The sequence below is a fragment of the Macrobrachium rosenbergii genome, chromosome 51 (assembly GCF_040412425.1).
Source record: "Macrobrachium rosenbergii isolate ZJJX-2024 chromosome 51, ASM4041242v1, whole genome shotgun sequence".
Taxonomy (NCBI): Eukaryota; Metazoa; Arthropoda; class Malacostraca; order Decapoda; family Palaemonidae; genus Macrobrachium; species Macrobrachium rosenbergii.
In genome coordinates, this window is record NC_089791.1 from 32,235,888 (window position 1) to 32,250,887 (window position 15,000).

General features: G+C 39.5%; 1 protein-coding gene and 1 long non-coding RNA gene across 3 annotated transcripts in view; one reads left to right on the forward strand and one right to left on the reverse strand.

Moving 5' to 3' along the window:
- LOC136833292 (uncharacterized) overlaps nt 1-2,499 on the reverse strand; it is an 11,941-nt gene extending 9,442 nt beyond the window's left edge. Inside the window, exon 1 of the long non-coding RNA XR_010851408.1 lies at nt 2,379-2,499. This is a non-coding gene — a long non-coding RNA (uncharacterized lncRNA). The remainder of the gene's footprint in view (nt 1-2,378) is intronic.
- Nucleotides 2,500-12,439: 9,940 nt separating this feature from the next.
- Nucleotides 12,440-15,000, forward strand: part of LOC136833293 (uncharacterized) — an 11,545-nt gene continuing 8,984 nt past the window's right edge. For both annotated transcript variants that reach the window (XM_067095230.1, XM_067095231.1), the window contains exon 1: nt 12,440-13,021. The gene's annotated coding sequence lies outside the window, so the exon portion shown is untranslated. The remainder of the gene's footprint in view (nt 13,022-15,000) is intronic.

The window sequence follows — 15,000 nt, forward strand, 5'->3', positions numbered from 1 at the left end:
GTGCGCAAGATCTAAACTCTTTTATATTTAAACAAAAAACAAACCTTTTAAACCTCTTGTAAAGTGTTTAGACTTGAAGCCTTAATTTGTTGACTGTATATAAACCTTTAAGACCATTCTTTGCGGCAAGTTCGTCAAATTTCAAAAACTGGCTTTGCAGACAATCAACAAACCTTTAAAACCATTACTCTGTAGACAGACGAAAAGCCTTCATACAATTACTTTAAGTACAATTTGTAAGCCTTTATAACCTAGGGTCAGTTTATTAATCAAACTGACCCAGTGCCACCTCGTCTTGTGAATATTGCCAATGACCTTTGAGAAAAACTGGGCGGAAAGCTTCTACGCCCATTTCGAAATTCATTGACAAGGAATGAAGTTCTTCCTTCGCACCCCTCCCCCACCCCAAATCCCCTCCACCCACTATGGGAATGAATACGTATAGGCCGGTTAGACTTTCGAGGTTAAGGGTTAGTGTGAAATCAGGTTTAAAGTCTTGATAACTGGGCAAATATTACCGATTCAGCTTCAAGATTTTTCTTAAACCACCTCGATTTTTTAAAAGAAACATTGCAACACTTCGTTGTATATACATGCAAATCACAGCAAATGCAGGAACTGGGTAATTCTACAAAACAGCTCCCTTGGGGGTATTTTCCCGGGATGTAACCGAGGTCCGGGACCTTTCCCTGAAAAAAGCGGAACGCCGTATCTTAAAAACTAGCCATAGAATCTTATTAAAAATAGTCTCATTGTATTTCTCGCACCTATATTACCAGAGATGGACTCATTTAAACTAACCAAACCTAACCTAACCTAGGAGCATGGCACAAAAAACCGGGCCTGGTGAAATACTAGCATACATCTCAAGAACTTGCCCCCAGGGCAATGAGTTTAGTACCTGACCCTCGGGAATGAAAAAAAGGACGGTAAATTTCTCAAATTGTCTCGGTAAATTTCTCAAATTGTCTCGGTAAACTTCTCGATTTATCTCGGTAAATTTCTCAAATTGTCTCGGTAAATTTCTCAAATGATCTCGCTAAATTTCTCAAATGATCTCGCTAAATTTCTCAAATGATCTCGCTAAATTTCTCAAATGATCTCGCTAAATTTCTCAAATGATCTCGCTAAATTTCTCAAATTAAATTTCTCAAATGATCTCGCTAAATTTCTCAAATTATCTCGCTAAATTTCTCAAATTATCTCGCTAAATTTCTCAAATTATCCCACCTATACCAGCCCTTAGGGGACGAACGTTTAAACAAAAGACAAATTTCTCAAATTATCTCTGTAAATTTCTCAAATTATCTCGCTAAATTTCTAAAATTATCTCGCTAAATTTCCCAAACTATCGGTAAATTTCTCAAATTATCTCTCCTGTACCAGCCCTTAGGGGACGAACGTTTTAATAAAAGACGGTAAATTTCTCAAATTATCTCGCCTGTACCAGTCCTTAGGGGATGAACGTTAAAAAAAAGACGCAAAATTTCTCTAAATATCTCACCTGTACCAGCCCCTAGGGGATGAACGTTAAAACAAACAAAAGACGGTAAATTTCTCAAATTATCTCGGTAAATTTCTCAAAATTGGGTAAATCTCAAAACGTAAAAAGCAATCGGAAGATGGTAAATTTCTCAAATTATCTCGGTAAAATTCTCGTTATTTCTACCTGTACTGCATTATATATACATTCCATGTTCAGTCGAAACATTTTATTAATGTGGCATATACCAGGAATTGAAACATACTGAGCAGAGAAATTCTTCTAGCCTGACTTGCGAAGACTAGACTGACCTTACTGTCCCTTGGTGGTGCCAATGTTTACGAGGCGATTACGTAGACTTATTTTTGTCAGTCTACAGTTAAGGACATTCTGCAGAAATAGCATGCCACGGCTTTCAATATTATACATCAAACTTAGGCATTACACTTGAGTTCGGATCGTTTCAGCCGTGAGCAAGTTCACGGGTAAAATGGGCGCCGTGTTTAGTACCAGCCCCTTGGGGATGAACGTAAAATATAAAATAATGACGGTAAACACCATAAACTGTAAACACCACGACCAGGACCGTTACACTTAACCTCTAGATGCTGGAATAAATGATAATGATTCCTAGCGGCAAGCTTTCTAGACTGATAAGAGAAGCAATGAACTCGAGTATTGTAAAGCCTCATTGTTCTTAATTTTTCAAAACAACTCGAGAATAAAGAATCCTCCATCTCTGTTAACCGGTTGCGTTCAGTTCAACAACTCCAAGAATTCAACTCCATAAACCCAATTGGCTTAAAGGGAGATATATTAAGGCTTTCACTATGACAAAAAAGACGCATTTTATAACACCAAGAACGGGTCGCAGCGCTTAAAAATAAACCCTTACCTCCATACGCAAGTATCAGGTAGCCATCTTCACCTTCCATCGTTCTGACCGAGAATGACGATCTCTTGACATACCGGAGAATTCCAACAATTTCTTAGGAAGCACTTTGGCATTCTTAAACCCCTCCAAATTACTGTAATTCTTACCGTTATTAACGGTACATACTTCACCCTCGCTGTATTTCCTATTTTTTTCTTACAACGCGACAAATATTCGTAAAATTCGCCTGTTTCATTTGCGCGTGTGTGTGTGTGTGTTTTTTTTTTTTTTTGTAGAATATCCATATACTCTCGAGGTACAGAGTTTCCGGACGGACATTTAGGGAGGAGGGGAAGGGTGGGGGAGGGGAAGGGTGGGGGTGGGTAGAGAGGTTGGTAATTGTGGTTGGAGCTGGGTTTGTGGGGGGAGGGTGAGGTGGGGTTGTTACGAAGGAACTCTATGACTGCTTGTTAACAAGCAAAGTAATACCTGTAGCAGAAATTAGAAATAAACTCAATTGCAACTCAAACATTTTGAGTTGCAGTTGACTAAAACTAAATCTGTTCTAGATTTGTTAACCTAGAAATTGATTACTTCGGTGACTTTCGAGTTGCAATTGACTAAAAACTAAACCTGTTCTAACTTTGTTAACCTAGAAATTGATTGTACCTTTTACTAGAGCAAAAGTTGAGAAAAGGGAGCATGAACTAATACCTGGTTTATATCTGGGGGATTTTGGGGTGATTATGGAGTGAGAGGCTACAATTCAAAGTCGTTACTGAGACTGGCAAAAGACCTTAGGAATCTGTTGCAAGCGGTATTGGGCTGCAACAGGGCCTAGAAAGATAATTATTTAGAGAATATACAGTCAATAATCTCTTAAAAAAACATTTCTCATTTATGTGTATATATATATATCTGTATATATATACAGATATATATATATACATATATATAAATATATGTATATGTATATTTATATATATGTATATATATGTATACATATATACATATATATATATAAATATACATATATATATATATATATATATATATATATATATATATATATATATATATATATATATATATATATAAACACACGATGTAAGAAGCAAGATAAATAAACAAAACCGAGGTAAGGTCACACACAAACCTACAATTTGGGACGAACCAAAACAAGTCAGTCCAATTATCCTAATCTTTCCCCTTCCGAAGCTGCTGGGAACGCAAGGCCAGTTTCTTCACGATTCTGGGTACTAATTATGAAAGCTTCCCAACTGGTTAGTCAGACAGACAAAAGACAAAAACACACACACAAAAAAAAAAAAAGGCGCCGAAGTTTCTTCGGCGCAGTCGAGTTTACTGTACATCGAATAATCAAGGCCACCGAAAATATATCTTTCGGTGGTCTCGGTATAATGCTGTATGAGCCAAGACCCATGAAACTTTAACCACGGCGTGGTGGTGGCCTGGCCTATATCGTTGCCAGAAGCACGACCATGGCTAACTTTAACCTTAAATAAAATAAAAACTGCTGGGGCCAGAGGGCTGCAATTTGGTACGTTTGATACTTGGAGGGTGGATGATCAACATACCAATTTGCAGCCCTCTAGCCTGAGCAGTTTTTCAGATCTGAGAGCGGACAGAAAAAGCCTACGCAATAGTTTTCTCTTCAGATAACTAAAAGAAAAAAATAACGAAAAAAGACTCAGGTGTTAATTACCAGAAGAGCGTAGCAACATCTGTGTAATTTCACTCTTAGATAAAAAAAAAATTATCTAATTCTTCCATATCTTGCGAGGAGAGGGGAGGTTGTAGGGGGAGGGAGGCCAGGGAATGCCGAGTGAGAGAGCATAACGGCTGTTACAAAATAAAACGCATTTGCTTATATATTAAATAAATCAGTTGGGTTTGCCATGCGTCAAAGTCGTTACATTTGGTTCTCTCTCTCTCTCTCTCTCTCTCTCTCTCTCTCTCTCTCTCTCTCTCTAACGTGCTACTTTTGTCATTGGTTGGAGTAACATTAAAATTTCGTGTCAAGGTCATTACATCTCTCTCTCTCTCTCTCTCTCTCTCTCTCTCTCTCTCTCTCTCTCTCTCTCTCTCATCTAAAAAACACACTTGTCTTGCTGTAAACAAAAGACATAATAAAAATAACTGAATAAATTAAAAGAACTTTAGCAAACATAACAACATAACAAGTCATCGCAGTGCGAATTCGGCCATTGTCATGTTGAGTTTTAAAAGGAAACATTAATTTGTCTTGTAATGGGAAATAAGATAATGACTATGCTTAAGAACAAAGACTTTTAAGGATAGCCCCACCCCCCTCTCTCTCTCTCTCTCTCTCTCTCTCTCTCTCTCTCTCTCTCTCTCTCTCCAAAGCAACGCAGTTACGAATCTCGCATGACAGTTTGCTGAGGGTTTTATCTTGGCTGCAACTCAAAATGTGGAATAGTTCGCTTGGCGCCTAGTAACGCCTTGCACCGTCGCTTGAACTTCTGAAGTTCCAACTGCCAGAGGATGTCGTGCAATTGGAACTTCAGAAGTTCACGCGAAGGTGCAATGCATTACTACCCTAATACTATACTCCTCTTACTTCTTCCTAGTGAACACCATATTCTTCTTTGGAAGCTTGAATTTCAAGTCAGTGGCCCCTGTGGTGGGCTTGTTCTATAGGAATAGGGTTCATCTTCTGAATAATAATAATAATAATAATAATAATAATAATAATAATAATAATAATAATAATAATAAATTCTTTAAGTTTGAATTTCAAGTCAGTGGCCTGTCGTGGGCTTGTACCATATAAATAGGCTTCATATTTTGAATAATAATAATAATAATAATAATAATAATAATAATAATAATAATTTAATAACAATAATGAATATTCAAGTTTCAGTCAGTGGCCCTTTGGTGGGCTTGTACCATATAAATAGGCTTCATATTTTGAATATTAATAATAATAATAATAATAATAATAATAATAATAATAATAATAATAATAATAATAATTATCTTTAATGAATTTAAGTGGCCCCTTTGGTGGGCTTGTAATAAATAGGCTTCATATTTTAATAATAATAATAATAATAATAATAATGATAATAATAATAATAATAATAGTATTCTTTGAAGCTTGAATTTCAAGTCAGTGGCCCCTGTGGTGGGCTTGTTCCATATGAATAGGTTTTCATCTTCTGAATAATAATAATAATAATAATAATAATAATAATAATAATAATAATAATAATAATAATAATAATAATAGGGTAGTTGTGGAAATTTCTGACCCCCAAATGTTTAAGCGAGGAGCAAATTCATTCCTGCTCTCCGCTGCTGCTGACGTCTCTTGAATTTCAGGCGTGTCGGTTTTATTCTATAATCTCTCATATTTATTCATTTATCACCTTTTTCTAAAACATCTCTCTCTCTCTCTCTCTCTCTCTCTCTCTCTCTCTCTCTCTCTCAGCCATCATGGGTTTATATAAGTCTGTTGACTTTCCATAAGGGTTTTAAGTTGATGATTTCAAGAGAGAGAGAGAGAGAGAGAGAGAGAGAGAGTGTCAGGCACTAGCGGGAGTCATATGGATGACATGTTTGCATAATCATCAAATAACGCCAGTAAGACCTACCCACACAAAAAAAAAATTAAACAGGTATACCCGGCCGGTACCAGCACGGGCATAAGGTCACCCAAACGAAGAGCAACTCCAACCAGGTCACGTCCCATTCCGCACATCAGTTCTCGGGGACATCTCGCCCAAACACACACAAAAACAAAGACGGGCTGAATAGCGTCGGGCGGAGGTGTTTGGAAAACATCTAATGCCCAGTCAGACGCAACACCTCGCATTCGACGTATAACCTTAGCGGGTGGACTCTTCTGATACAACTGCAGCATACGAAATATGCACTCTTCTTCTTCTTCTTCTTCTTTTCTTCTTCTTCTTCTTCTTCTGAGAGAGTCTTCTTCTTCTTCTTCTTCTTCTTCTTCTTCTTCTTCTTCTTGATAACGGTTACTTCCTCTTCTTCTTCTTGATAACGGTTACAGTATCTCGCAATTCGTCTAGAATAACGCTTTTTGGAATATGATGCCTCTCCTTGGATGACGGTTCGTGGAAATGATTCTTCGTCTGGATAATGAATTCTTATTCTTAACGTGGGATAATGGTTCATCCTCATTCTTGACATAGGATAACGGCTCATACTCATTCTTAACATATGATAACGGTTCCCTATTATTCTCAATATAGGACAACGGTTCCTTCCTATTTTTAATATAGGATAACAGTTCCTTCTTATTCTTCACAGAGGACAACGGTTCCTTCCTATTCTTTACTTACGATAACGGTTTCCTACTATTCTTGACACAGGATAACGGTTCCTTCCTATTCTTGACACAGGATAACGGTTTCCTCTTATTCTTGACATAGGATAACGGTTCCTTCCTGTTCTCAAAACAGGACAACGGTTCCTTCCTATTTTCAACACAGGACAACGGTTAATTCTTATTCTCAGTATAGGATAACGGTTCCTTTTCATTTCTGATATAGGCTAACGGTTCCTCCTCATTCTTCTTCTAAGTAACAATTCCTTGAAGATTCCTCCTTAACATTATCATTGGTTCCTCGTTAATATTCAACAACTGTTTGTTTTCGATGACCTGGAATATCTCTCTCTCTCTCTCTCTCTCTCTCTCTCTCTCTCTCTCTCTCTCTCTCTCTCTCTCTCTCTCTCTCTCTCTCAAATACAGTTTTCAACTTTTCCATTGAATGAGAATCTCATTTCACAAACGTTTTATATTTTTATATAAAATATACAACCTTTCCAGTCAAGTTGTTCTTAGGATTACAGCGGAAAGAACTTGAATTATTAATATCATTATTGATAATAACTGTTTTATACTTTATATAAAATATACAACTTCTTCGGTCAGGTTTTGTTTAGGACTACAACAGAAAGATCTCGGGTTATTAAGATTAATATTAATAACTGCTTTATGTTTTTATACCTAATACATACATCCTTTTCAGTCAAGTCGTTTTTAGAACTGCAATGGAAAGATCTCGGGTTATGAATATCATTATTGATAATATTAACATTTAATCAATTATCATCAATAAACTAAGCCTAACAATGCCATTATCTTGCACGCAATCTCCCCCCACACTAGAACGGGCTCACGCATTTAGAGAGGAAAAGGCAAAACGGACAAAGCAAAGACATAAACCACAAATAAATGATTTCATAATAACCGAATCCGAAGGAGGAGAATCAGAAGTGGAGTTGCAAGCCCGGACTGAATTCACCGCTTCGGGGTCAGTGAGAAGAGCCTGCTGTTTTAGGTCACGTGTTCGTGCGTCTGTTTGCTTCAGCGTCGATTTTCGGCTTCAGGACACATCTGAGCAGTGGAAGTTGGTCGACTGATTGTGGCTCATAAGTAACGGGCGAACTCAAGATAGATATATTTTGTGTGTTTTCATCATCTACTATTATTATGTGGGATTGTAGAAGGTGGGACAAAGCTTCTGGGATTGTAGAAGGTGGGACAAAGCTTCTGGGATTGTAGAAGGTGGGACAAAGCTTCTGGGATTGTAGAAGGTGGGACAAAGCTTCTGGGATTGTAGAAGGTGGGACAAAGGTGATTGGAGGTGGGACAAAGCTTCTGGGATTGTAGAAGGTGCTGGGATTGTAGAAGGTGGGACAAAGCTTCTGGGATTGTAGAAGGTGGGACAAAGATTCTGGGATTATAGAAGGTGGGACAAAGTTTCTGGGATTGTAGAAGGTGGGACAAAGTTTCTGGGATTATAGAAGGTGGGACAAAGCTTCTGGGATTGGAAGATGGGACAAAGCTTTGAGATTTGTAGGACAAATGGATTTTAAAGATGAGACAAAGCTTCTGGAATTGTAGAAGATGGGGCAAAGCTTCTGGGATTGTAGGTGAGCCAAAGCTTCTGGGATTGTAGAAGGTGGGACAAAGCTTCTGGGATTGTAGAAGTTAGGACAAAGCTTCTGGGATTGTAGAAGTTGGGACAAAGCTTCTGGGATTGTAGAAGATGGGCCAAAGCTTCTGGGATTGTAGATGGTGGGACAAAGCTTCTGGGATTGTAGAAGGTGAGACAAAGCTTCTGGGATTGTAGAAGATGGGACAAAGCTTCTGGGATTGTAGAAGTTGGACAAAACTTCTGGGTGGGAAGGTGGAAAAGCTTCTGGGATTGGGATTGGACAAAGTCTGAGATTGTAGAAGGTGGGACAAAGCTTCTGGGATTGTAGAGGGTGGGACAAAGCTTCTGGGATTATAGAAGGTGGGACAAAGCTTCTGGGATTGTAGAAGGTGGAACGAAGCTTCTGGGATTGTACAAGGTGGGACAAAGCTTCTGAGATTGTAGAAGGTGGGACAAAGCTTCTGGGATTGTAGAGGGTGGGACAAAGATTCTGGGATTATAGAAGGTGGGACAAAGCTTCTGGGATTGTAGAAGGTGGGACAAAGCTTCTGGGATTGTAGATGGTGGGACAAAGCTTCTGGGATTGTAGAGGGTGGGACAAAGCTTCTGGGATTGTAGAAGGTGAGACAAAGCTTCTGGGATTGTAGAAGATGGGACAAAGCTTCTGAGATTGTAGAAGTTGGGACAAAACTTCTGGGATTGTAGAAGGTGGAACGAAGCTTCTGGGGATTGAGAAGAAGGTGGGACAAAGCTTCTGGGATTGTAGAAGGTGGGACAAAGATTCTGGGATTATAGAAGGTGGGACAAAGCTTCTGGGATTGTAGAAGGTGGGACAAAGATTCTGGGATTATAGAAGGTGGGACAAAGCTTCTGGGATTGTAGAAGATGGGACAAAGTGAGATTGGATAGGACAAAGCTTCTGGGATTTTAAAGATGAGACAAAGCTTCTGGAATTGTAGGACAAAGCTTCTGGGATTTAGGTGAGCCAAGCTTTAGGATTGTAGAAGGTGGGACAAAGCTTCTGGGATTGTAGAAGTTAGGACAAAGCTTCTGGGATTGGAAGTTGCTTCTGGGATTGTAGAAGATGGGACAAAGCTTCTGGGATTGTAGATGGTGGGACAAAGCTTCTGGGATTAGAAGGTGAGAGCTTCTGGGATTGTAGAAGATGGGACAAAGCTAAGATTGTGAGTTGGGACAAAACTCTGGGATTGTAGAAGGTGGAACAAGCTTCTGGGATTGTACAAGGTGGGACAAAGTGAGATTGTAGAAGGTGGGACAAAGCTTCTGGGATTGTAGAGGGTGGGACAAAGCTTCTGGGATTGTAGAAGGTGAGACAAAGCTTCTGGGATTGTGGAGGGTGGGACAAAGTTTCTGGGATTGTAGAAGGTGGGACAAAGCTTCTTAGATTGTAGATGGTGAGACAAAGCCTCTGGGATTGTAGAAGGTGGGACAAAGCTTCTGGGATTGTAGAAGGTGAGACAAAGCTTCTGGGATTGTAGAAGTTGGGACAAAGCTTCTGGGATTGTAGAGGGTGGGACAAAGCTTCTGGGATTGTAGAAGTTGGGACAAAGCTGGGATTGTAGAGGGTGGGACAAAGTTTCTGGGATTGTAGAAGGTGGGACAAAGCTTCTTAGATTGTAGAAGGTGGGACAAAGCTTCTGGGATTGTAGAAAGTCGGACAAAGCTTCTGGGATTGTAGAAGTTGTTACAAAGCTTCTGGGATTGTAGAGGGTGGGACAAAGTTTCTGGGATTGTAGAAGGTGGGACAAAGCTTCTGAGATTGTAGATGGTGGGACAAAGCTTCTGGGATTGTAGAAAGTGGGACAAAGCTTCTGGGATTATAGAGGGTGGGACAAAGCTTCTGGGATTGTAGAAGTTGGGACAAAGCTTCTGGGATTGTAGAAAGTGGGACAAAGCTTCTGAGATTGTAGAAGTTGGGACAAAACTTCTGGGATTGTAGAAGTTGGGACACAGCTTCTGGGTTTGTAGAAGGTGGGACAAAGCTTCTGGGATTGCAGAAGGTGGGACAAAGCTTCTGAGATTGTAGATGGTGGGACAAAGCTTCTGGGATTGTAGAAGGTGGGACAAAGCTTCTGGGATTATAGAAGGTGGGACAAAACTTCTGGGATTGTAGAAGGTGGGACAAAGATTCTGGGATTATAGAAGGTGGGACAAAACTTCTGGGATTGTAGAAGGTGGGACAAAGCTTCTTAGATTGTAGAAGGTGGGACAAAGCCTGGGATTGTAGAAAGTCGGACAAAGCTGGGATTGTAGAAGTTGTTACAAAGCTTCACTGGGATTGTAGAGGGTGGGACAAAGTTTCTGGGATTGTAGAAGGTGGACAAAGCTTCTGAGATTGTAGATGGTGGGACAAAACTGGGATTGTTGTAGAAAGTGGGACAAAGCTTCTGGGATTATAGAGGGTGGGACAAAGCTTCTGGGATTGTAGAAGTTGGGACAAAGCTTCTGGGATTGTAGAAAGTGGGACAAAGCTTCTGAGATTGTAGAAGTTGGGACAAAACTTCTGGGATTGTAGTTGGGAAAGCTTCTGGTTTGTAGAAGGTGGGACAAAGCTTCTGGGATTGCAGAAGGTGGGTTAAAGCTTCTGAGATTGTAGATGGTGGGACAAAGCTTCTGGGATTGTAGAAGGTGGGACAAAGCTTCCACAAAACTTTCAGGTGGGACAAAGATTCTGGGATTATAGAAGGTGGGACCTGGGATTGTAGAAGCTGGGATCCTGAGATTGTAGATGGTGGGACAAAGCTTCAATTGTAGATGGTGGGACAAACTTCTGGGATTGTAGAAGGTGGGACAAATCTTCTGGGATTGTAGATGGTGGGACAAAGCTTCTAGGATTGTAGAAGGTGGGACAAAGCTTCTGGGATTATAAAAGGTGGGACAAAGCTTCTGGGATTGTAGATGGTGGGACAAAGATTTTGGGATTGTATAGGTCCTCTAAGCTTAATATAAAAGATCGCTACCAAAAGGTTACGAATCTGTGAACTTCTCCTTGTCCCAGATAAAACTGCAGAGTTTAATACCTTGTTCTAAAACCAAGCGTTGCTGAAACTGGCAACACACCTTAGCGGTCTGGTAAGAGATGAAGTAAAATTAAAGGATATTAATGCTTATTAAAACTGAGAAAACTAAAGTTAAAGCCAAAAGTATTTCCACATTTCAGATGCAACTTCTGAACCTCGTTCTCCTTCAAAATTCAATATAACTCTAATATTCAGTGATCCCCTGAAAAATGTATTCACATTTTGCAAATGCTGTTTACATAATAAAATACCTATTTATAGTTGTTTATTGATACATTCCTTATTCCTTTTCTTTTAAATCACTTCCTTTCAGAGCATTCTAATCTCACACTTCTGATTTATATATCTTTTTAAAACACATAAGACGGTTCCACTCTGACAAATGGCTTGTTGTAATACTAAATAAAATTTAAATATCAACTATCCCCAGTTTCTCTCTCTCTCTCTCTCTCTCTCTCTCTCTCTCTCTCTCTCTCTCTCTCTCTCTCTCTCTCTCTCTCTTAAAGGAGTAACAATTTCAAGTCATGTAAATTCACATTATTTATATTTTCATTAACTGTATGGCTCATTGGTATAGTTTTAATAATTAAAGGATCCCTTTGGCTTTAATAATGTATTTTACGTATTTTTGAGGTTTGTAAATTACAGTGTAATCTTTATACTGTACTTTCCAAAAGAAGCGGTAACTCGTATACATATACATAACCATTTGTTAGAAAGGAATAACACGAGCAAGTTGCATTGGCAACAACTTGATGCAACTTAAAACACTAGGAAGACGAAGCAACAACAACTTTAGAGCCACTTAACCGTTTCAGGGAGAGAAAGTTTTCCCTCTCTCTCTCTCTCTCTCTCTCTCTCTCTCTCTCTCTCTCTCTCTCTCTCTCTCTCTTGTAGCACTGAGACGGACCTAATCAGTCTCCGCACGGACCAGGAGAGTATCAGGACATAACCGTACATAAGGACCAGAGGCCAAGGACCACAGGCTGTGGGTCAGTCGGTGCTCTCAATCCGCGCGCACGAGAGAGAGAGAGAGAGAGAGAGAGAGAGAGAGAGAGAGAGAGAGAAGAAAACGCAGCCGCTGGACTGGAAGTTGCAGATCAGCGGCGCCGACAGACGGTCTCATTCGCTCCTGGAAGACTGCTGCAACGGCAGCTACTTGCGCGCACTCTCTCTCTCTCCCCCTCTCTCATTCCAGGACGTTGCTGCTTTCCCGGTGGGTGTTGACCCTTACCTACTGCAGCAGCAGTGGTCTTTGGTTCTTGGGAAAGACTGGTGGTTGATCGCGTTTAGCAGACCGTGCCAACTGCTCTCGTGAATGTCAAGGACACCTGTCAGTTCTGGAACTCTGGAAAAGCGAATGTCAGGGACTCCTGTCAGTTCTGGAGCTGTGGAAAAGCGAATGTCAAGGATACCTGTCAATTCTGGAACTCCGGAAAAGCGGATGTCAGGGACTCCTGTCAGTTCTGGAACTCTGGAAAAGCGTATCTGCCTGGCTGGAAAATCTATAACGTCGAATTTCTGTAGCCATTAGCAAGTTGCAGTGAAGTGGGACGCATATCGAAGGTGCCTTTGAAGTATATATTCCGTTCCTGCAGGTCTCAAATTGCCTTCTACGAGAGTTAGACGTCCTTTGGAAAGCCTTAAGGATTCAGGAAGAATTGCAAAGGTGAGTAACGCCCTCGAATTACAATGGGCTGAATTTATGTGCTTGAGGAACAAGGGGAAATGTTATCAGTAGATTTCTGAGAATATGGAGTATCTGTGCCGTGACTTTCATTTTGGTAGGAGGCTGCAAGCCCCAACTCCATATTCAAATTGGCTGCAACCCCTAACAATCTACCAGCCACCAGGCAGCTTATTAATTTACTGCCTAGGCCAACAATAGCGTGGTGGTGATTTTAAGGACGCGAACTCAAAAGTATTTTCCGTAAGGGGATCGAACTCTTATCTCTCGCAGATGAGGTACACGTATTTCATACATAAATATACAAATATTATATATGTATATATATATATATATATATATATATATATGTGTGTGTGTGTGTGTGTGTATATATATGTATATATATAAAAATATATTATATATGCATATATATGAAATATAATATATGTGTATATATATATATATAAAATATATATATATATATATATATATATATATATATATATATATATATATATATATATATAAATATATATATATATTGTGTGTGTACATAAACAATCAAAACATAACAAACAAAAAACATCACAATTAAATAAGGTTATTATTATTATTATTATTATTATTATTATTATTATTATTATTATTATTATTATACCAGACAAACACAAGGTGCTTGATATTCGATATCAGAAACCCTGTAGTTAAAAATAGAGAAGAGAGAGAGAGAGAGAGAGAGAGAGAGAGAAAGGTACACCTCACAAACCTGACTTCGGAATGACCGCTACCTCGGCACCGTCGCTACCTGGAGCGGTACCACTCACTCGACAGCGCAATAAGTATCAGTGCAATTCATAAAAAAAAAAAAAAAAACTTTCCCGCAACGCGAGGAACTGGTACCGAGGTGCATTTCCATTACTCTCTTTTTTTGGGGGGGGAGGGGAAGGCTTCAATTTCCGGGTGTTGTATCGTCTTCACAATAACTGTCATTAAAAAAAAAAAGTAAAAAATGTGCCGAAGTTTCTTCAGAGCAATCGAGCTTTCTGTACAGCAGCTACAGCGTAGGCTATAATCAAGGCCACCGAAAATAGATCTATCTTTCGGTCGTCTCGGTATAACTTTAGGCTTAAATAAAATCAAATCTACTGAGGCTAGAGGGCTGCAATTTGGTATGTTTGATGATTGGATGGTGGGTGATCAACATACCAATTTGCAGCCATCTAGCCTCGGTAGTTTTTAAGATCTGAGGGCGGACAGGAAAAAGTGCGGAAAGAATACAGTGCGGACGGACAGACGAAGCCGGCACAATGGTTTTCTTTTATAGAAAACTAAAAAAGAAAGGTTTCTTCTGCGCATGCCCATAGTTGACCCGTTTCCGTCATGTAATGGTTTTTTTTTTAATGAATTTTTGACTGAAAAGTTACCGCTCGAGATTCCCGTGTAACAGGTATCTTCTCTGCTGGTCGAGCTGTAATTGTCAATCATTTTTTTATTTATTTCAGGGGTTGGGGGTTGGTGAGGGGTTGTCAGAGGAAGGTAAAATGGGAAGGAGGTTGTTTGTTTGTTATTTGTTGAATTTCAACTAAAAATTATACATCATTAACACTTGCTTTCCCAGTACTCGTTATTTTTTTTTCTGACTTACCGCTCGAACCGGGCTTATTATTTTCTTTATTATTATTTTTGGGGGGCTGGGGATTGGGAAGGGGGCACCAGGGGAAGGAAAAATGGAAGTTGGAGGTTATTTGTTTTTTATTTGTTGAATAGTAGTTAAAAATAATACATGATTCAGAGTTACTTTCCCCGCATCCGTTATTTTATTATTATTTTTTTTTTCTCTGACTTCCCGCCTCCCGGCCGACATGTCTCATTTCCGTAAACAACAAACCCTCAAAATAGACGACAAATTGCCGGATTTCCTCTTCTGTCGCTTACGTATTCGTCGTTCGTTCGCGTCTCCTCTCTGTCGCTTCCTTGTG